General features: G+C 43.2%; 1 protein-coding gene across 4 annotated transcripts in view; it reads right to left on the reverse strand.

Moving 5' to 3' along the window:
- The window catches only part of LHFPL3 (LHFPL tetraspan subfamily member 3), a 694,555-nt gene that overhangs the window by 497,267 nt on the left and 174,467 nt on the right, over nt 1-22,821 (reverse strand). The gene's annotated exons all lie outside the window — the stretch shown is intronic.

The raw sequence follows: 22,821 nt of genomic DNA on the forward strand, positions 1-22,821 counted from the left end.
TTCCCCCTCCAGTGAAATAATCAACTGGGAGTCATTAGCATCATTTATAATGTTGATGTTATGTTTTCTGATGACTGTCATTAGTGGTTTCATATAAATGTTAAATAGTATAGGGCTGATGGCTGAGCCCTGCAGTACACCGTGCAAAATATTGGAAAAAGAGTATTGAAATGGAGAAAGAGCCACCGCTTGCTGCCTACCCTGTAAAAAGGACTGAAACCATTTCATGGCGGGTCCTGTTACCCCTATCTCCCTCAGCCTTCTCAACAAAATTCCGTGGTTGACCGTATCGAAGGCAGCCGACAGGTCAAGCAGAATAAGTACTGCTGATTGACCTCTGTCCGACCGCCTTCTAAGTTCGTCCATTACGGCCACCAAGGCTGTCTCGGTACCATGAGCTGGTCTAAAGCCAAACTGGACATCCTCCAGTAAGCCATGTTGTTCAAGAAACTTAGAGAGAATACTACTGACCACTCTTTCCACGATTTTTGCCGGGAAAGGCAAGATGGATATGGGCCTGTAGTTCTTAGTACAGTTGGGATTCAAAGATGGCTTTTTGAGCAAGGGCGTTACCACTGCTCGCTTCCATTGAGATGGAACAGTACCAGTAATAAGTGACTGATTGCAAATCTGGTGAAGTGTTGGAAATAATTCATCCTTAAACTCCTTCCAGATTTTGCAGGGCAGCGGGTCTAAAGGAGAACCCAAAGTGATCCTCTCTGCAATTCCATAGAACTCCACTGCATCAGGGGGCGAAAATTCAAATAAAGAATGAGCCCCATCCCCCTCTAGACCAACCCCTATCCCCTCCTACGCTGTTTCAACCGTGTCCTCCCTCAGGGCTTCTCCCAACTCAGATTGATGGGAGACCCCTCCCTGGTTATCAGATTGAGTGGTGACCACGCCTAAGTCGTCGATGATCTTTTTAATTTTATTGTGAAAGAATCCCGCTAGGCTCTCACATAATTCTTGAGAAGGGGAAATTACATTTTTAACACAATCGGGATTGGTCAAACTATTCAGGATATTAAAAAATGCCTCTTGAGTTATTCGGAGCACTAAGGATTAAGGAAGAGAAATATTCAGCTTTGGCCATACTAATTGCTTTCTTATATTCCCTAATCCTACTTTTTCAAGCAGTTTTATCCTCCACATCATACCCGTTCCTCCACTTCTGTTCTGCATGCTTACAATCATGTTTCATATTTTTCAGGATATCATTGAACCATGGGGATGAGGGTCTGCCCCTCTTGCGATGTTTTTTTAGAGGGGCAAGCACGTCCAAGGCCGACATGATTTTAGAACCAAGCATCGAGTAATTCTCCTCTACTCGTAGATCAGGGGAAAAGCAGTCTTCAGTCAAGAGCAGTGGTTCCAACCCTTTTTTATGTATCAGGGTTCTCCAGTCTCTATATATATCAGACTATATTTATGTGCTGCGTCACAGTTCTGCTCCGCAGGGATCCTACCTCTGGAATTGACTACCAGCTGAAATGCTCTCCTTCTCTCTCCCTACTGTTGCATTTTCCTTGAAAGACTCACCAATGCATGCTGGAAAGGGTTATAACTCAGCCATATCAACTTATGCTTGCGCTCCTACATACGTGGATACCCAAGTGCACCAACCTGTAGTATTCACTGATAGTCTAGCCAAAGCTAGTCTTTGCTCGATAAGTAAATAACACATCGTAGTGAGCCCTTCTTGCTCTAACTTTGCATTTTTTACAACATTATCCCTTTCATATTAGTGGTACACACTTGCCGTCTTTCTCAATCCCTCGCCTAATTCTGGCTATCACTGGCATAAAAGCAGCTTAACCGTGACTAACTCCTGACTTGTGTGGAGTCATGCCCTTATCTGTATTGGTAACATTAATATGATACTGTCACTATAGCTATCTGCGCCCTGAGCCTGAATGATCAGTCTAACCTCTGAGCCGTTTTATTCTTTGATGTCTATGCAACTAAGCAGCAACATTGCTTCACCTGCCTCTATCATGTGCCTTACACTGCTGCATATAGCCTGTGAGTGAGAGTTGTGAATAAAATCTGCTTTGTTCATCTGGCCCCATCCATGTGGACTCTAGGGCAAATCATATAACTGGCAGTCTACTTGCAACCGGCTGGATGGAAGAATAAAGTGAGGAAAAATGCTGTATACATTTCAAACATCTATGAAAGAATCATTAATTTGCGCAATTACCAAGTCACTTTGCCAGTGCACATGTACACTATGTACAACAACACATGCAGAAATGCCTTGACTTGAACATGAACGGGAACTCACAAAAAGTTTCTGGTGGGACCCATGGAGAGCTATGTCTGACACAGTCTTAAATGAATATATTTTTAAATTTCAAAAACTTACATTCTACACCCAAACTTAGGAAAAAAGCGAAGGATGCAGATTTACGATTTTTTTAGAACAGTTCTGCCATTTCTGGTGTGTATATGCATCTTGCTGTGCCATGAAGACTTAGGGGTCTATTTGGATGGCGGGCGGACTAGCAGTGCTGGGACCGGCCCCCAGTGGTACGGCGGTACCAGCTATTACAATGCCAACGCCACGGTGGGGGTTGCATCCCCAATCCACAACATTGTGACGGGCGGTGCACACAGCACCGCCCGCCACAATGCTGTGGCTGCACCGCGTGGTACCTGCCACGTTGTGCATGCAAAAAAAAAAACACGTGCACGCCCCATCCCCCCAATACCCTGGGGGCCAGCAACGGGCCCCCACATGCAGTAACCGCATGACTTTCCATGACGGCAAAGTCGCAATGGAAAGGCATATCACCGCCTGAATTGTAATATGGATGGCTGTGTCTTGCAGACAGTGCCACCATATACAGCCCCCTTTCCGTCTGGTCGACTCGTCGGCCGGCAGAAAACTGGCGGACGGTCTTTCCGTCCGCCGGGGTCCCCCGCCATCGTAATATGGCGGGGGGGAAATGGGATGTGGGCGGAGGAAAATGTCGGGCGGATCGCCACCGCCATAGGGGCGGTGGCGATCCGCCCGACATACTAATAGACCCCTTAGTTGGACTAGGGCACATGGAAAGTGAAATACTGCCTTTGTGTCTGCTAGACAGCGAAGTTAATTTGCTGCTTCATAGGAACATTGCTCCTATGCATGGATACAATCTCTGAGGCAGAAGTGAAGCACCTGAATTCCATTTTTGCAATATTTGCATATGCAAGAAACCCCACTTCCCAAATTCCTCGTTGTAGGAGGTGACTTGCTTGCTTGTTGCACTTTAGTGTTGTATTTTAAAATTGCCTACTCCTGCTCTCAGTTCCTAACCCAGCCCTGCATGGAGAAGGCAGATGAGTCTCCGGTTAGCAGCATGCCAGGATGTGGGAGTGCTTGTAGCCACTGGCAGGCTTCGCAGCGTTTGGCAGAAACAAGCAGTCTCAGCAAACTAATCTGTGCCTGGACATCAATCTGAAGAGTAATGGGATGTAGTGGATGCCTGTAAACGGCCAGCATCAGGACCACATTTCCATGGTCTGTGTCCTCTGCTTCGACCTTTTGTATAAGATTGATGCTAGCGCGCGCAGCAGGGAAACGTGTTGCAGTAAGAAGCCAAAACTGTCTCACCCAACCGCTGCCTTCAGCATTGCAAATTCGAGACATATTTTACACAAATTTCCCCTAGAAAGCAGTAAACACCCACTGTAGGTCGTGGATAACCACACTGAACCGAGTGCACAGCACAGCATCAGGTCAATTGGATAAAATATATAACAGCAGTATTCATTGAAATGGTTAAAAATCCATTGAGTGCTTTAGGGGCAGTGTGAGTACAGAATTTGAGGTACATTGACTATGGATGTCCCAGAGAAGCGAGAGGATGTGATACAGGTGCAATTGATGAAACAAGGGTACTATGGCCCCTAATGAAAGCAAAGAAAATGTAGTGTACTCTCCACTGCCTCCCAATCCATCATTGGGGTGCAGTGGGTCCCTCACATACCAGGAACTGGTGCAACTAACCTGCTGACCTAATTATTACTGCATACCTGTACATGTGTGGTGTGTAGATGTTTACCTAACAGATGACTACTGGACAAAAGCAGAAACGTTTATGACTGTAGAGGGCTGTATCTTGTGCATAAAGGAATGATCTTGATTTGTAAATCGCCTTGTCTCAGTCTTTGTAGAAGAAGCGCAATGAAAAGCAAACATTCGTGATAGTCCCCAATTAAATTAGATTTGACCTGTGGGAGGATAAAAACAACCCGCTTGCTTCTTTGCAAATGAAAAAACAAGTATTCTTTAACCAAATGTTTTGTCTACAAGATTTTATTTAAAATACTATTTGTCTCTGTGGAGCAGCATACAATAGAGTGAAGTGATACAATAAACATGGTTGTTTCACTTGGATAAAGTTCCTCTTTAATGATGGTTGTGATGCAAGATTTTAAGAAATGGGGTTTCTGGTTGGCTAAGGTATGCACCCACGCCAGGCAGAACCCATCACTCTAGTCAGGGTAAGCTAGAGGTGACAAGCAACCACATCAGAGGAAGAAACAGTTCTCCAATTTTTCACAACGGGTGGGTACTCGTGTGACATTTATGCATGTATGCGTATAGTTCTAGACTGATGGTGTGTAATGTGGAGTGTTTTCCGGATAAATTGTTGGATCGTCATGCTTGAAACCAGAATCGTAATATAAATGTTTTTGTTGTATTCGTGAATTAATTTTTAAAATATATTTGTATTAGAAAGAGTCAATCAATGACAAAAAGAGAAAGATGGACTATATTATATGTAAGACCTGTTGGGATTAGTTTTTAATTGTTTGTTTATATCTATTGCTATTTTTTAGATTGTATGGGAGACACTGATTTGTAACGTTAAGCCTGAAGAAGGTGATGAATCATATTGTGCCACCGAAACGTGTCGCTTTGTGTTTTTTGAGCACCCAAGCATCTCCAGGGGTCACTAAGAAAGAGGATAACATGAAAATGTGCTGACCCTAGTTTAGCATAGTTGTAAGCTTTAGTTTGCCAATCTGCTTAGATTGGTTTTTATGTCTCCAGTAATTGTCACAGTCTTTTAGATTGTGAGTTTTTAAAATATTTTGAACTTCTGATCATTTGATGTACATTGATGATGTGTATCTTTGTATGAATTTGTTTTTATCTATATACTGTGTAATATGGAACTGCACACAACAAAATAAAAATCCTTTTTTATATTTTTTTTTGTTTTCCACGAATGTTGTTGATTTGAAGGATGCATGATTGACAATTGAGAGTACTAGTATGTTTTGAACAAAAGGAGCCCAAATGGATCTTGTTGTTGTAAGCTAGATACACACTAAAGATAAAGTGTGCTTACCCTCTGGAAGCTTGGAGCAGAGAAGGCTGTCTTATCTATAGAGGCAATGTGTAAAAACATTTGCAACACACACACACACAGTAGCACAATGAATACATTAAAAAGGCACCCCACACAGGACCAAATCTAGACTAAAACAACATAAATACAGTGTATATTTTTGGGTTATACAGGTTTAATGGAAATATCCCAATGATTGCATCATGTAAGCATAGGGCACAGAAGCAGTTATGAGCCTATAACATTTTCTGGGGTAACTGTAGAATCTCAATGAGTAATTCACATCAGAACTTTGCCAGTTATCACATAACATGCAACAAAGAAACAATGTGATCACCAAAAAAGGCATTCGCTTCTCTTAAGCTCTTTACAGGGTTGTTGGTGATAGGCAAATGCACTTCCGCCTCGTGGGAACCACAGTGTTATTGTCACCCTCCCAATCCACTCGGTAAGAGGCAGCAACCAATCATACATGTAAAGGCACTTCCATGACAAAAGTCCCTCACGGGTCCCACAAGACCAGTGCAGGCTAAAGCTCAGCTACCCACGAGTGAAGCCCAGCAATACCTCTCTTGGAAGAAGGTGAGGTCGAGGGCATTAGGCGTCTGCCTCAGTCCCCACTGACGAGGCAATAAGTGGTCCACAATCCCCTCGTCATTGTCCCAACCCCGGAGGGATGATTGTGATGTGGCATCTCTGTCCAGGGCGGCGAGGCTCAGTGCCATCAGCAGACCCCGTAGGGGAAAGGGGTGAAGGTGTTGCTGGAGAGTTACATAGTTGGGTTACAAAGGCAATGCTTTCGCCCTCCCGTTGGGGGAAGGGATGAAGCCCGACATGAGAAGCGAGTCCTGGTGTTGCCCACACAAAGCACTAGCCAAAAGCTGTGCTGGGAGATCTGTCCAGGGCAGTGCAGTGGCAGTTACAGTAAACATGTAGATTTCCCTTTTCACACCACCCCAAAGCACCATTCAGGATCAAGACGAGCTGCAGGGCCCAGCTTAGAGGTCGAAGGTTCAGATACAGCACCTCAGACAAACAGTCGATCAGTCATGCGCTAATCATGCCAACACTCTGCTGCCAGACTCACCAGCTGCAGGGGTAGGCTGGGGGATCTTTGATGGTCCTGAGGTCCCAAAGAGCAGGGAGTAAGCCAACATGCCCTTGCAGAAAACTTGTGGAGGCACAACAGAAGGCAGCAGGCAGCAGGCCAGCACATCAAGGCAAGTTGCAGAGTGGCAGACCCTCCTGCAGCCCAGCACTCAGTAGGCAGCAGGCCAACACAGCAAAGCAGTTATCAAAGTGGCAGTCTCTCCTGACAGCACAGAAGCACTCCTGGCAATGTGCAGATGTAGAGCCAGTAGCATCTGGTTAAAAGTCCCACGCAATGTCTGATTAGATGGGTTCAGAGAACCAGTACTTATACCCCAAAATTACTTTGATGTAGGGGTGACTTCAAAGGAGCCCTCTGAAATGCACAAGGATCCCTGTCAGCCCGGCCCTAGCTCCAGATTATCATTAGAGAGTAAAGCAGCCCTTTGTGGGAGGGCAGGACCCAACCTATCCAGATGTAAGTGTGAGCCACCTCTCCCTCTTTCTGACCAGGAAGACTATCAGTATGCAGATGTATCCCCTGTCATACCCAGCCATTACTGTGTTGTGGCTGTCTGGAAAGTATGCACCAAGTGTAGCTGTTACCCAGTCCAGATGTGTGTTGGAGTCAGGCTGCAAACCACAAAGATTATTAAGCACATATAAATGCCCACTTTCTAAAAGTGGCATTTCTAAAATAGCAATGTGAAATCCAACTTCATTAGTAAGGAGGGACTTATGAGTAACATTCCAAACATAGCAAACATGGCAAATGTACTCCTTTTTTCATGAATTACCACTTAAAAGTGTATAAGGGAATTCCCTATGCAAGCCTATGAGAGGAATAGGCCTCATAGCAGTGAAAACAGAAATCGGCTGTTTGCCACTACTAGGACATGCAAAACCTAAATGTACATGTCCTACCTTTTACTTACACAGCACCCTGCCCATAGCCTACCTAGGGCCTCCCTTAGGTGTAACCTATGTGTAATAAAAGTGGAGTTTAAGGCTTGTCAAGTAGTTTTAAATGCCAAGTTGAAGTGACAGTAAACTGTACACACAGGCCCGGCAAAGGCAGGCCTGAGACAGGTTTGACAGGCTACTTTGGGGGGGGGGGGGGAGGGGGGAGCATAATCAGTGCTGCAAGCTCACTAGTAGAATTTTATTTATAGGTCCTGGGAATATGGTATACCACTTTACAAGGGACTAACAAGTAAATCAAATATGCCAAACAGTGTAACACAAGTATACCATGTTTAAGGGATATAGCACATGCACTTTAGCGCTGGTTAGCATTTCTAAGTGCCCAGAGTTCAAAAACCGACAAAAAGAAGGTCAGAAAACAAAGGAAGAAGGAAGGCAAAACATGTGGAGAATAACCCTGGAGAAAGAGCCAGATCTAACACAGATTAAGAAACACATTTCATGAATGTAATAAAATAAATTGTGAGTTTCCCTAAAATAGCGTATCTGGTTGGATTTCTGATCAGGTTTATCACCAGCAACAAAATAACTATCCTCAGTGGTGTGATAGTACCAGAAACATCCTTTGCTGAAAGTCAAAAGCTTCACAATAGTCTACAACTTCTTTTTTTTTTAGGTTTTTATTAGCCAACTTTTTAATACGTTAAACACAAATAGCACAGAAGAACGAAAAGAGCACAGCGAAAGAAAAAGAATGCAATGACAACATCAGAAAATTTCAAATGCTTGCAAACATTACTGAAATGATATATTGTAGACGCAGCATTTACTAATCCCACTGAAGGCTCAACCAAACCCTCTAAAATGTTACCTTTGAGTGTGGACCCTTGCTTTTGCTTAAGCCAATTCCATTTCATAAACACCCCCCCCCCCTCAACAATACCCAAATTCAGTAATTTTTGGGCTAAGTGTTTGGATCCAGACCCTGGCAATACACAAACGAGCACAAACTATAATAATTGAAACTAGAGATTTTGATAAATTGCCCGAATCAGCTAGTCCCCAATAAAACTCTTTCTCCGTTAATTGAGTATCATTGCCTAGTAATTTACTCAGCTTGCAGGTAACCTCCACCCGAAACGTATTTAACTTTGGACATGTAACAAACATACAGGAGATTAGCTGCATATTCATTACACTTCGGGCAGCATGACTTTAAAGAAGCGTGGGTCGTAGCCCACTTGGAGATAACCTCTGGGGTATAGTACAACATAAACATAATACGATGTTGCTGCAACTTCAGGTTAATTGAGGTAACTGCAGTATTGATTATAGCCCATGATTAATGTACTTCCTCATTTGTAATATCGGTTTCAAAAATGCGATTTAATTTGGCTGTAAACTGTATTCCATCATCATTAACGGCCGATAGTAATTTCTGATAGACTTTCCCTATGCAGTCTCGGCCTGAAATCTGAAAAATTGCACGTAATACCTCAGTTAAACCCGGAAGGGCTAATAAAACTTCCCCTTGAATAAAATATTCCCTGACTTGTAAATATTAAAAAAAAGAATTATGTGCAACCCCAAATTCGTCTTTAAGTGAAGCAGATGATCTAAAACCTTGGTCATCATACACCTGCCCAAGCTGTGTTATACCACAGCATTGCCACCCTCTCCCCAATGAATCGGAAAATATATCAGACAATCTCAGGTTACCCCCCAAAAATGTAAATTTGTGTAGATCTGGTATTGCATAAGCTTTACATATATCTAGCCAGATCCGGGCAATATATCTGACTGTCTTAAATCGAACCCTTTTATAATAATTTGGGTCAGCCATTTTATACAGTAAAAACCCATTGTTTGGGCCACAGGCCAGCTGGTATGAAAAGTAAGTTTTGCCCACACCAGATCCCTTAAGTAAACTCTGAATCCGATTACCAAAAGCGGCCCAAAAATAAGCTTTGAAATCTGGGAGTTTAAAACCGCCTTGTTGGTAAGTTAACTTGATATACCTAATAGCTCTCCTTGTCCTCCTATAACCCCATATATAACTACCAATAGCAGTATCTCACCGCTTAAAAAATGACAGGGGAACCCTCAGTTGAATAGTATGAAACAGGTAAAGGAACTTTGGTAGAATATTCATTTTTACTACATTACACCTCCCAATAATAGTAAGTGGTAACTTGTGCCAACTATGCATATCTGCAAACACCTTTTTGAATAGTGGCTCTTAATTTAAAGCAATAACATCATCAGTATGACAGCTAAGCCAGTCTCCGAGATAAGTAGCAGTTCTAGTGATTCCTAGCGAGAGTGGGGCTGATTCAGGTTCAAAGTTTAAAATTGACTGTGTATTTAAATTGAGCTTATAGCCTGAGAAAGAACCGAAGCGCTGAGCCTCTTGAGTTATTACGGCTATAGCTTCTACCGGTCTTGTGGTAAATATAGCAATATTGTCTGCGTAAGCAGTAACCTTTAAAGCCATACCATTGAAGGACACTGGAGAGATAAGATTATTATGAAGCAGATGCCTGATAAAGGGCTCGATTTACAGAGCAAATAATAATGGGGATAGCGGGCATCCCTGCCGCGTACCCCTCCGAATACTAAAAGAAGAAAAGAAAGGCCATTGAGCCTAATAGTAGCGGTTGGTTTAAAATATCGTTTCTTTACCGCCGAGATAAACCTCCGACCGAGACCTAAAGATAGCATTGTATGCCATAAAGATCTCCAAGCCACTCGGTCGAAGGCCTTCTCGGCGTCCAGCATCAGCATCCCGATCTGCTGATCTAATTGACTAGCTACATTGAATGCAGCAATAGCTGCATTTATGTGTGCAGCAGTGTCTCACCCCGGAACAAAGCCATGCTGGTGTTCAGATACCAGTAAGTGAATCAGAGGAGCTAAATGAGAAGCAAGAAGCTTTGAAAATGTGTTTGCGTCCGCATTAATTGAGGATATTGGTCAGTGTGAACCCCTAACCTCCCCAGGTTTCCCCTTTTTTGGAAAAACAATGATATTAGTTATATTCCAAGAGGGGGGCGCATTCCCACCTTGCAGTATTTCATTAACCAGCTCTAGAAAGGCCAGGACCAATATATCCTTGAAGGTTTTGTAAAACTCAAGGGGGATAGTATCCTCACCTACTGCTTTGCCAGATGGTAGTGTGCTAATTGGTGTGTTAATTTCCAGTAAATCCACATTTCTGTCCATTTTATTGGATTGAAATGAATCCAAAACAGCCATTGCGCTTTCTTGTATGTACTCTATAACTGCTTGCTGATTAAAAATCGCTGAGTAACTATACAGATCGGCATAATATAACCTAAATTGCTCTATTATATCTTGAGATTTAGTATAAACTGAACCATCTGCTCCTTTAATTTGCTTGATATGTAACTTGGCACTCTGGTCTGCTAGCTGATAGGCCAAGACCTGTCCCACCCGTTCACAATATTCATATTGTCCCGTTTTGAACTTATAAAAGCGGCTAGCTACTCTGTCCTTTAGCCTTCTACTGAGCTTTGACCAATAAGCTGGAGGTATATCAATATTTCACCAGTGTCCTTCAAGGCAATTGCTTGTGCATGTAGCCGCTCTAATTCCATAGATATCCTATGCTCATTTCCAACCAGACTTCCATTAAGCCGGTTCTGCTTAATAATGTATTGGAGTGTTGCCCCTCTCACGTATGCCTTCAGAACGTCCCAAACTATAGCGCAGGATGCAGTATGTTGGTTGTTTACTATATATTCCCTCAGCGTTTCTTGCATATAGGTTACGTAGGCTGGGTTACTGAGGAGGTTGCTGGGAAATGAGAATTCCTTTGTTGGTTCCTTCCCCTCAAAATCAAAGTGTACTGTAAGCATAATAGGATTGTGGTCCGATGTAACTTTAGGACACACCTCCATAGAAGAATTTTCTAACATGGCTTTATTAGTAAAAATCATATCAATTCTGGAGTACCGTTTATGTGGATTTGAAAAGAAGGTATAGCCTGGTATTGTAGGAAAAAGTTTTCTCCAGACATCCTCCATTTGGTGTATGTGAAGTAGATCATGTATAGCTGCCCTCACCTGAGCCATTCTCACTCTTGCCGTAGTGTTTGTGGTGTCTATTTTTTTTTATCTAGAATACAATTAAAATCTTCCATAAGTATAGGATCCCCGGCCCATTCCAGAAGTTCAGAACACAAAAAGGAGATAACCTCAGGACAATCAACATTAGGGCCGTAGACCATACATATCATCACCTTGCGACCAGAGATCAAAAGTTCTTCTCTTAGAATCTGCCAAAGTATGTAACACCGTTATTGAACATTGTTTAGACTTCAATAAAGCCACCCCACGGATAGATGCCAACTGTGAAGTGCACACAATCAAATCTTAACCAAGTTGTTCAGCTACCCTTCGCCTTTTACTGGCCTGGTGAACCCCGGAAACATTCCAACTCATAAGTTTAACACACGGCATTAAGTAAGTTTTGTAAATTCGGATCAGTATCCATCAAAAATAATAAAAGTTCCTTAATCCTGTACTCTGTCTGTGTTTTTTAACTGCAAATTGGCTATTTATCCCCCTCCCTTGCCAGCTACCCCCCAACCTACTAACCCAGAGCAAAAATAGGCCAACCTGGCCAAACCACTATTTTCACACATCCCTCGCCCTTCCAACCCCCCACCCTGTGTCTTAGAAGAGGAATCACCCCCTTCCTTGCTGTCCTGGAGTGACAGCATACTGAGGACTATCCCCCCCCGAAACCCCCAACGAGCCCACCGCATTCCAACCATGCCACCGTCAAAGAAACATGAAATAACAAAAACAGAAAGAGAAAGGGAACCCAGCTTAGCAGTACCATCCAAGGCCAAAAGCAGGGAAGTTCAGACAAATATCGTTAGAAGCTGGTTGTTAATCAACCCCCTATATATATATTTTTTTCCTTAAGCCATTATTAAACATCAGGCTTTAAAGGCAGGTTGCCACTTAAAGAGGGCCTGTATTGCCTCCTCCTCATTGAAAAAAATGTGTGTGACCATTCTTGATGACTTTTAAACGAGCTGGCTCCTGTTTTCAGATCTTCCATTACTCTCACCTGCCCTGCCAGGACCGATACCAAGGCCAATACTGGGTAAGCTGACATTTAGCTGGTTCATATCTGCCAGAGGGTCCTCACCAGTCGACCCAATGGACTCAAACGTGTGACCTGAATTAGCAGAGACAGTAAATGCAGGGGAGAGATTTAAGTCAAGCGCTTTCTCATGAGCGGGATCCGCAGTAGTTGCTTCTTGGGTTGTTGCAGGGGGCTTGATAGTACTGCCTAGGTTTGAATCAGGAGGGGCAGTAAGCACTGTGGGTATAGCAGGGTCTCCCATACACCCCCAGCCCTCATGTACAGCAGCATTTAGAACTTCGGCCATTTGAACACCAGGGATGACTGTCTCTGAGCCGCAAAATCGAAGGAGTGCCGTTGCCCTCCCAGAGCGCAAAAGTTTCAGGATCGGTTTCCCCACCTGGGGAACATTTGAGGTGTCACATCCTGAGTTGCTAGAGTTGCACACCCCCACATATGCAGTGTCGCTTACCAGCACTTCCCCAGGTGAAGCTCCACCTCAGACAGCTCTACTGCTCTCCTGTATCAATGAGGTGTCCACAGCTTCCGCAGAGCCCCGAGCTTCCACCTGGGCCTCCACTCGCCCCCGGCGGGTGGTTTGAGGAACCATCCCCTTCTTCTGGTAGAAGCCTGGCTGAGTAGGTGCTCCCCTGCAGTCCTGCACTCCCCAGCAGCCGCTTAACGAAGACCTGTCCCAGCCGCTACAGCCGCAGCTGACGAGACTGGCAACACTCTGTAATCGAAAAGATGATAGCGACGCCGCTGAAGGGGTTCTTACCAAAAACCACCTTGCTGCACAGCCGCCGTACACCGTGCTGCTCAGCTGAGTGACCCGGCACATCCAGCAGCTAGGAGGTGACCAAGTACCACCACAGCAAGGAGGCGGCCAACTACTGCCGCAGATGCCACAAGCGTTAGCTTTTTAGCTTTTGAACATTTGTTCTAAAATGTCTTTTTCGGTTCCTCAGAAGACTAAATCCTCATCGCTTTCCCTTCACATCAGCGATGGCACCAAAAGCAGGGCATATCGGCGAGATATCAGCAACTCAGGTGGATCCAGAGGAGAGGCAAAGGTTACCGTGCTCCAGGAGCAGAATCAATCCGCCATCTTCCTTTCTACCTACAACTTCTAAAGAGTTTTCTAACTCTTGGCCAGCTGTGACTGACAAACAAAATATGAGGCTTCACATTTCAATTGATTTCTACTGTTCTGAATGGAGGTTCAAGTTTCTTTGGAAATGAGACTCGTGTCTTAACTTAAATACAAATTCTTTTTTCAGAGGATAATTTACTTGGTACGACTGAAACATGTAGAAAGCTACAGCCTGATTTGGAGTTTAATGGACAGAGTAGTGTCCATCGAGATGACTGTGAATGTTACCTCCACTATCCCCAGGGAATTCAACCCACCAAATTTAGAGATGACCTCTTGTCCAGCAATCATCTCTGTACATTGAAAGGAACCGCTGTCACAGTCTTTGGAGAGAAAGTTTTGGTGGGCTCTGGAGAATGCAAGGTTAATTCCCCAGCTAAGTACATGAGACTTACGTGGGTATCTTTTGCTTTATGATTTAGACCATGTGGATTAAAACAGTTTTTAACAGCCTTCTTCTCTCAGACACAGATATACTGTGTGAGAGGCTTCAAGGGAGAGAAGAAGACAAGAGGTGCATCAGGTTTGGTTAGATCAAGACCATATTTCTTTCCAATAAGGCTGGATAGCAGACTTGCCCAGTTCAGAGACTGTTGGAAGAAGATTATTCATGATGTTTTTGTTCTGGAGCCTGTATTGGAGAGCTAAGATTTTCAGAGAAGGAAAGGAGTTTGGTGGATAAGGAAGTGAAGGCTTTGTTTCAGAAAGGTGCAATTGTGTGAGCAATGGTACAAGTGGATTTGTCGGCAATATATTCTTGGTAGTAAAGAAGGACTAGTGCATGAGGATGGCCTTAAGCTTGTGCGAGCTAAATGATTGGGTGATGTAACAACATTTCAAGAAGGATGCATACATATGTTGAGAAATTAGTTGAAGAAAGGACACTGGCTAACTTATGTGGATGAAAAAGAGGCATATTTGATGGCTCTGGTATGCTGACAACATCAAGAATATCTGAGGTTCAAATGGCAGGGAAAGGTTTGGTGATTTATCTGTCTACGCTCCAGGCTGACCTGCACTCATGGTGTTTAAGAAGGTTCTGTAAACCAGTTATAACCTGGTTGGGGATTTGAGTTATTCTTCTAGTTGTGTATTTGGATGTCAAGTTGAAAGGGAGCAGTTGGAGGAGCATACATACCTAGTGGTTTGAATTTTAGAGGACTGGGGTTTGTTGACAAGTCGACTTTGGTACCTCAACTGGAGGCTAAACTTTATGCTTTGGCAAACAGACATTAGAATGAATGTTGAGGTTACAGAAGGACAACATGAGGAAAATTCAGAGGAAGATCACGAGAGTGGTTGCGGCAAACTTGGTATTTTTACAGAAGTTAGCAAGACTTCCACGTTTATTGTCTGCCTCGATTCAAATGATATTCCCAAGGCCTCAACACTATTGGGCCTTGTAGAGATTGAAAGCTTATCATCTGACAATGGGATCAAGGTAGTCAGAGAAGGTGTTAATGAGTAAGAAGGCAGTAGAGTAGTTGATGTTGGAGGTTAGACAACATGGAACCGTGGATGGCTGTGCAATATTTTGGCAAGTTCAAGAGACAGTCATAGAACCGGATGAGAGCATGGAGGGCGGGGGGCAAAGTACAGAGATGTGATGACAGGAGGGAAAAGTTCAGATTTGGAACCGAAAATCCATATGAATTGCTTGGAATTGTTGGCAGGTCTGGCAAAGTTTTGAGTCAATTGTATATTTGAAAAAGCTAAAGAGATCTCATTCAAATGCACTAGCAGAGTTGACCAAGGGAGTTCAGCATTGTTGTCTAAACAGAAATACTTTGATTCAGGCTCAGCATATCCCAGGTTTAAAGAACTTGATAGGAATTGGAGGGGCTCAAGTGATTATAATTTGAACCAGGAGGTGTTCATGCAAATAGAGGAGTGTTGGGATCCTTTTGCAATGGATCTGTTTGCAAGCAGATTGAATGCCCATTCTGGTGACCAGAACAGGAGGCATTCACACGGATGGGGAACAAGAGCCCTTTTTAAATGTTTCCTTGCATTGGTTATTGTGGCGGGATAGAAGGAAGGGCACGGAGACCAGACCTTGGTATGTAAGGTTTTATTTTGATAAGGGTTTTCTTCTTTTTTAGGGTGAGTCTCTCCAGGGCCAAAATGGCAGGATCCGTAATTTCTTTCACACCGGTTGATCTTCCTGGGATTTGGGGCTTGTAGGGACTTCCTCTTGGTGTTGGTTCTCCAGTGCGGGACATGTGAAAAGAAAACACTAATGTCAGGGAAACTGCTATCTGGGTGTTTTATCGCAACAAGGAACCCGGGGGGTGAAGAATCACCTGGTGCACGATTATATACAGTGAGTAAGCTTAGGCAAAGAGTAGTGAGAGTACGTGTTTTGTGTGGGGAGCGGGGAGCGGGAACACTCGGTTTACTATTTACAAATGAGGTACGCCACCAGTGACTGACTCACTCGGCTGCTTTCTGTCAGTCACTCCCCGCCCCCCCATCCAGCCTGACACACGCTGACGTACCTGGCTGAGCCACACTCCTCCTCCGTGAGTGTGGCTGGGCAGTTCGCGGTGACGATGGCCTCCAGGCACTGCAACCTCCCGGGTTGACGTCTCGATTCTTCCGATTATCGCCTCCTTTTTCCGACCGTCTTCTTCTCCTCCGGCATCCACACGTTCGCCTCGGCAGCACAAGAACTCCTCGGTGATGTCACATGCCGACCTCTTCTCTTCCTCGTTTTTCACCCTGGAGTGCCGCGTCATCTGAGGGTGTGTCTTCCTCCTCGAAGCTGTTCTGTTTAAAGGGACCTTCCTCCAATTCGTCGTGATGTTCATTCCACAGCTCAGCAGCGTCTGTTCTCCATTCGCTTTGGTTGGGGGTACAGAGGGGAGGGTCGAGTGAGCGATCCACCACTCTACTTCTGGCATTCTTCCCTCGTTTGGTCTAGTCCCCCTACTACAGTTAGGAATTTGGGAGTCCTTCTTATTGCGTGGGGAAATATTTTGAGACTGGTTCTAGTGATCTCTTTTTTACTATCATAGTCATGGTTTCTGTTTGTGGTGGGAGTGTTTGTCACGCTCACGTTTTCAAGATATGTTGACAATTCCGAAAGGAGGTTGTCACAAGCTGGTTCTGGCCAGTCAGCTCTATCTAATGGCACTACTAATTTCAGGGGAGTCTGGTTGATACTAGGATATCTACTGAGGTTTCAAGTCTCAGTGAAGATTCATGGAATCTAGAGAAGTGGAAGGCATATAGAGAAGCATGGAGACACTGGGTTTGATGGTGTGCTGAGAGGGGTTTGGATCCCATTTCAGCATCTGCAGTTCATATTTTGGACTCTCTCACAGAGGTGTTTCCAAAAGGTTTGTAATATAGGTCTGTGAATTTATACAGCTTAGCGATTTCATCTTTTCATGATTTCGAGAATGATTGCCTATTGGGGAGAATGTCATGGTCAAAACTTTGATTAGGTGTGTTCTCGCAGAAGCACTCAGTGGATAAATATGATTTCTTATGGGATGTGAATAAGGTGCTGTGGTTGATACAAAGTTGGGGAGAGAGTGAGGTATTGCATTTGAAAAGAATATCTATGACATTAGCTATGCATCTGCGTTTTATAAAATGTAGTCGTATTTCTGATGTTAGGACTTTGGAACTTTCATCCAGATTTTATCAGGCAGTGGGTGTATGTTTTTTCTTCCGGAGAAGGACTAAGAATATGTTGAGGATTATTTTTTACCCAAATATAGTTGACCATAAAACTAACTGTGTAATGTCTTGCTTGAAAGAGAACGAGACAAGGTCAGTGGTTCTGAAGAGTAGAAAGGATCCGCACTTTTTTGTTTTCTTCAGCCTGCCACTTAAGTCTATTCTTCTCCTACCCAGTCACGATGAAAGACCATAGTGAAGAGCACATTCTGTGCATTGTGTTACTGTGAACAATTGTGTGTTGCGGAAGGCAGCTTGAGTGATATTTTTAAATCAGCTGACTGGTCAGGAAATTCCATGTTCAAAGTTTTTTTTTTTTAACTAATTGAGAATACCCTGAAAAATGTAATAGCTAAGCTGTGAGCATGCATAATATTGTCCACCATGGTCTACCATAAAATCTAGATTTTTCACAGCCTGTTGGTCATGCTTCTTCCCCACCCTATAATATGTTTTGTTATTGTTTGTCCTCTGGTTAGGTGTGAGAGCAAGAGGCGGGATATATGGGAAAGGCAATGGAGTGCATTCAAGGAGTTTTTGGGAGCAAGATTGATGGGCCTATTCATTAGCAGAAGAAAAAAAAAAAAAGGGCTGCATGTTCTGTGTTTTTATGGATGGTCTAGAAAATTCTGTTATTGACCTTGTTATTTCCTTGTTGCTGTTGTGCAAGAGGCCAATAAAGAAGGTCTGCATAATGTTTGTCACCGTCCTTTTCATAAAATCACAATTTTCTTCACACTAGAATGTTGAAAATCTGAATTAAGTAGTAAAGATGAAAATGAAGATCCTTGAGGGACTCCACAATGTACTTACTGGTTTCCAGGGTTTCATATCAGAATCTGATTCATTCTGAGCTACAACAGACTATTATCTTTCAGTCTGTTGATCAGGTTCGAGTGATCCATGACGGTGTCGCCTACTGAGAGATAATATTGAATCAGTGCTACTGGAGTGTTGACTCTCTTCCTCTTTTATTAGCCAATGGTGGTCATATGGTAGGGTGTAGGCTCCCAAACTGCATCGAAGTTGTTAAATAATTTTCCTTTCCAAAAGTTTGATAATGAACAGGAGAGTGGAGATTGGTCTGAAATTGGATAGCACTAGAGTCTGTGCATGCTTTTTTTGGCAAACATTTTTTGGGACGGAACTCACTTCCAGACACTGAAAATACTGCCAAGAAGAGGCACAGAAAATTCTTTAAGCTGAAGATATAACCATATAACTGTCATCAAAGACCGTGGACAGCCATAACACAGTACCACGTTCCTTTTATGTATAAATTCTCGTTTGTAGTCTGCAAGAAGGTCAGTGGTGTCCCAAACAACAGTGCAGAGCCCCTTTTATACATATTTTGAAGGGGATCCAATAGATTTTGGAGCAAGAAAAGCTCAACATGCCCCTGCTCTCATTAAATGACTATTTCAAGGACTAACAATTCAGTAACAGTACAGGTCAGGTAGAAAATATTGATCGTCTCAGGCCGATGCAGCAATAAGATGAGTATACCAACATCCACCACCTCAAGCTGCTAACAAATACGAAAATGTGATGAAAGGGAGCATATTTTAATTTTTGGTGTTGGCCAAAGTGAAGACAGGTTTCTTGCTACAAGAAGCAAGCACTGTTAAAAGAGCGCTGAGCCTATAACAAGACAAGCTATATTTTCGGTGAAATTTGATTATGTTCGTTTCAGTGAGGTTTATGGCCAAAGTCAGCATGAGACAGATTGTTCACCCTGAGCATCTCCATCGAGTGCAAGGATGTGAAACATTCGAATTATGCAAAACAGAGCAAGGGAGGGAAGACAGGAACGCGGTTATTCGAGCAGGCAGTTGAGGTATTTATAATGCAGGTGGCATCATGTCCTAGCCACATCAGTAATCAAAATTGGAAGAAAAAAAACCTGTCGCGCGGTGCGCGCGCCACTGTGATTCTTGCAGATGCTAATTGTCCCTGACTAACATCAAGGTCATACGCAGCATTGCAGATACCGGTGCGAAGTGACGTCAATGACGCATTCGGGAAGGTAAACGAGGTTCTTCATTATCTGGTGCAACGGGGAGACACTCTGAAGCAGTAAGAAGCACTGACCGGGCAGGTATAAACAATTCATTGTACTCCTAAGTAGCAAATCTCTGTTTCAAATGTGGGTGGCTTGAGTTTTGCCGCAAATGTTTGTAAAATTGTTATCTGGAAATACTACACATCTTTGTACCTCAAACGCTGTTCAAACGGAACACCTGAAAAAAACATTTCACATTTCGAAGTTGCAGGGTAGGGGCGGTTCCAGCATGTTGAAATTGCTGTAACATGACAGGGACGGTGTATTGAGAGTTCGCAGCATCCTGTATGCGAAAATGGTGGCAAATGCTTGCTGCTTGTCTGTAAGATATGCCTTTGTAGCCTCAGGTTGTTTACCAACAAATGATGTTCAATCAGAGGCATGTCGTAATAAATAGGCAGGTGTAGGAGGCCTTGCAAGCCTTCGTTCACTCAAAGAGTATCGTGTGGCATGAGGAGCAGGGGAGATTAACAGTGGTTGCAGCAAAAGGGAAATGTCCCAGTAGTCCCTAGCCCCATTCTCTCTTTTCTCTCTCTCTCTCTCAAAGAAAAAAATGTGTATTTATTTCTTTAGATACAAATGAAAGAGGGAGGAAACCAACCTAACCCAAAGGAAAATAACTAATTTAAAAACATTCCACATTAGTGCTGCACTGGAATGCGAAATTAAAAATCAAAATATGGAAAGGCCAACAGTAGGTTGTGTTAGCCCAAAAAACATTTCAATATATCTTAACATACAAGACAGCTCTTTTATTGAAATGTTTTTGAGAGTGTTTTCGTAGCAAATGTAAGGCCCAAGAACATTAGAGCACTTCAGACAGGAAAGCGCATAGTCCACAAAAAACATGCAGAAATGCAATAGAACTAGCTCAAAAGATATGAAAAAATAAATATGTAATCTGTCAAAACTGGGAGCACCTTGTGCATAGAACAGCCCAGTATCAATCTCTAAGTACAATATAATACAACAAACCTAAAGAGAATCTAAAAGATATCAATACAGAAGTATGTACCTAGACAAAGGATGAAAGTAATTGTTGATCAGGAGGAAAGTATGTTGGTTTTGTTTAGAAAGTATATAACAAGGTGATAGACTGGATATGAGGTGGAATGGGTTCCAAACTTTGGGTGCCCATCAAGAGAAAGACTAGTTCAATGACCTTTTTGTGTAAAAGACAAGGGCCTCTAAGAAGAGGGTCTGAGCTGTTGAGCTTCCAGAGACCTTCACCCTTTTGTCCAGAATATGAGCGTGAACAGAACGTAACAGATTACCAGTTTATAGACTCGACAGACAAGTTTGTGAATGGCTCTTCCAGTCTACGGTGTACCGTACAGGAGTAATGTGATCAAAGCACCAATCCATGAGCTCTGACATAATGTTGCATGCAAGAAAGCCTGGTGGATTTTAGGAACGACAAATGCCAGAGAAAATGGCAACCCCTCAGTTTTGTCCGGATAGTAGTAAGGCTGGAGGGCTTCTTGCAACAGACAAGGTTTTATCCCACAAATTAGCTGATGACTTGTGTTGCTCATCATGTTCTTAATGTGTTTATGGAGATTATGGGGCAGATTTACAAACCGCATCTTTTGCGTCATTTTTAACATGAGAAAAGTGACGCAAAAGTGCCTCAACAAGCTTGTAAATCTGCCCCTAAGCCTATTAGCAAGAAGAAACCCAGAGACTAAGTGGGTCATTGGTATGGCGGGCGGACTTTGTCCGCCCGCCATACCCCCGGGAAATGGGACCACCCACTGAGGGTGTGGCGGTCCTGCACTCCTAATTAGGATGCACCCGCCACACTGGTGGGCGCATGGTGCATTTGCAACACTGCAGTGGGCAGTGCTGAAAGCACTGCCCTCCGCAATGCCACAAAGGCAGGTTGTGCATTTCAATGCACAACGTGACAGGCACCGCGCAATACCGCCACGGAAAGGCATGTTCCCGCCAACATTGTAATATGGCTGGCAAACCTGTGCGTCCGTTTTCCTCTGATTAAGAACGTATCTGGACCCTGAAATAAAGAAAAAAGAAAAAATATCTGGTTTTTGAATCACCACCTGGGACGCAAGCAATGGGATAAGTTGCTAAATCCCTGAGGATATGAATTCACACATTGAACTGCACTTCTGAACATTCATAGTGCTATCTGTGTTTTATTATAAGGGTCATCCATACTGCATTAAAATTCTCTGTCCTGATGATGGTCTTTGGATAAAAACATACAAGACCGAAACGTCGACACACCAGTCCATGTCTACACCCTGCATTTGGCTTTCTGTTTATTTAAAAAAGGAGTCAATTTTTTCACCTAATTTATAGACTGGATTGATTTTCTTATGTATTGATGGAATGATTTTGTCGCTTCCTTATACCTAAGATTTATTTGCAATTACTTTGATTATGAACCCTTGTAAAATTTGAATTTGATTTGAAGATACAAATAATAAGTTTCTTTAAAAATATCTTTCCTGTGTTGCTTCTCATCATTTTCTGTTTCTGAATTTCATTTGATGAACAGAATTGCCATTCCAACACTGTTTTATTTCCTCGGGCTAGTGTGGTAGTTTCCATGAGGTCTTAAACTGTATCAATAATTACAACAGTGACTGATCTTTTCAGTTGAGGAGTCTTAGTGAGTTAGACCCTATTACACTGTAAAACTTTGATTCTCAAAATAAAACCCTTGCTGGTACCTTTCCTTAAACACTTACATATTGTAGCCAAGGAATACGCATTCCTTTGTCTCTGTTCAGGCAGTCTGTGATGATTTGTCTAGTTAAGACCGCCTCCGGGTTAATCCAGATCTTGACCCATGCCATCAGTGGCCTGACCTTAAATAAGTCCTCAATGTAGGCCTGCCCTAGTTCTTCGTGTGCAATGTAGGCAGAGGTACTATGGGGGATTTTGAGTACCCTACTAAAATATTTATTTTCTTCGGTCTGTATGTGCTGGGCATCTACAAAGCCCCATACTTCTGCCCCATAGACTACTTTGGCGCAGCAAATTGATCTGTATAAGTTCATAACTTCATGCGGGGACCATCTGCCTAACCTACGGCCATAACTCATTATTGCCCCAGTTGAGGCCACCAGTTTGGAGCAGTGTTTTTCCAAAAGGGTTTTAAAAAAATGTAACCGTCCGTCGAATAGGAGACCTAAATATGGGAAAGCCGAGACCAACCCAAGTTTATGATTGCCAATCTTTTAGGAAAACTCGTTATCTGGTTTTACTCCTGTCAGCATAACATGTGATTTATCGAGATTGGCAGATAAATCTAGTAAATTCATGAAGCGAACGAAGCCGTCTATCAGTTTCTGGAGCCCCAAGGGCATCCGGGCTAACAGCACCGCGTCGGCCGCATACAATAAAACGGGGATACTGCGGCTCCCTACTCTGGGAGAGTCTACTCCCAGTTTGCGTAGTTCTTTATCTAAGTT

The sequence above is a fragment of the Lissotriton vulgaris genome, chromosome 1_1 (genome assembly GCF_964263255.1).
Source record: "Lissotriton vulgaris chromosome 1_1, aLisVul1.2, whole genome shotgun sequence".
In the NCBI taxonomy this organism is placed as follows: Eukaryota; Metazoa; Chordata; class Amphibia; order Caudata; family Salamandridae; genus Lissotriton; species Lissotriton vulgaris.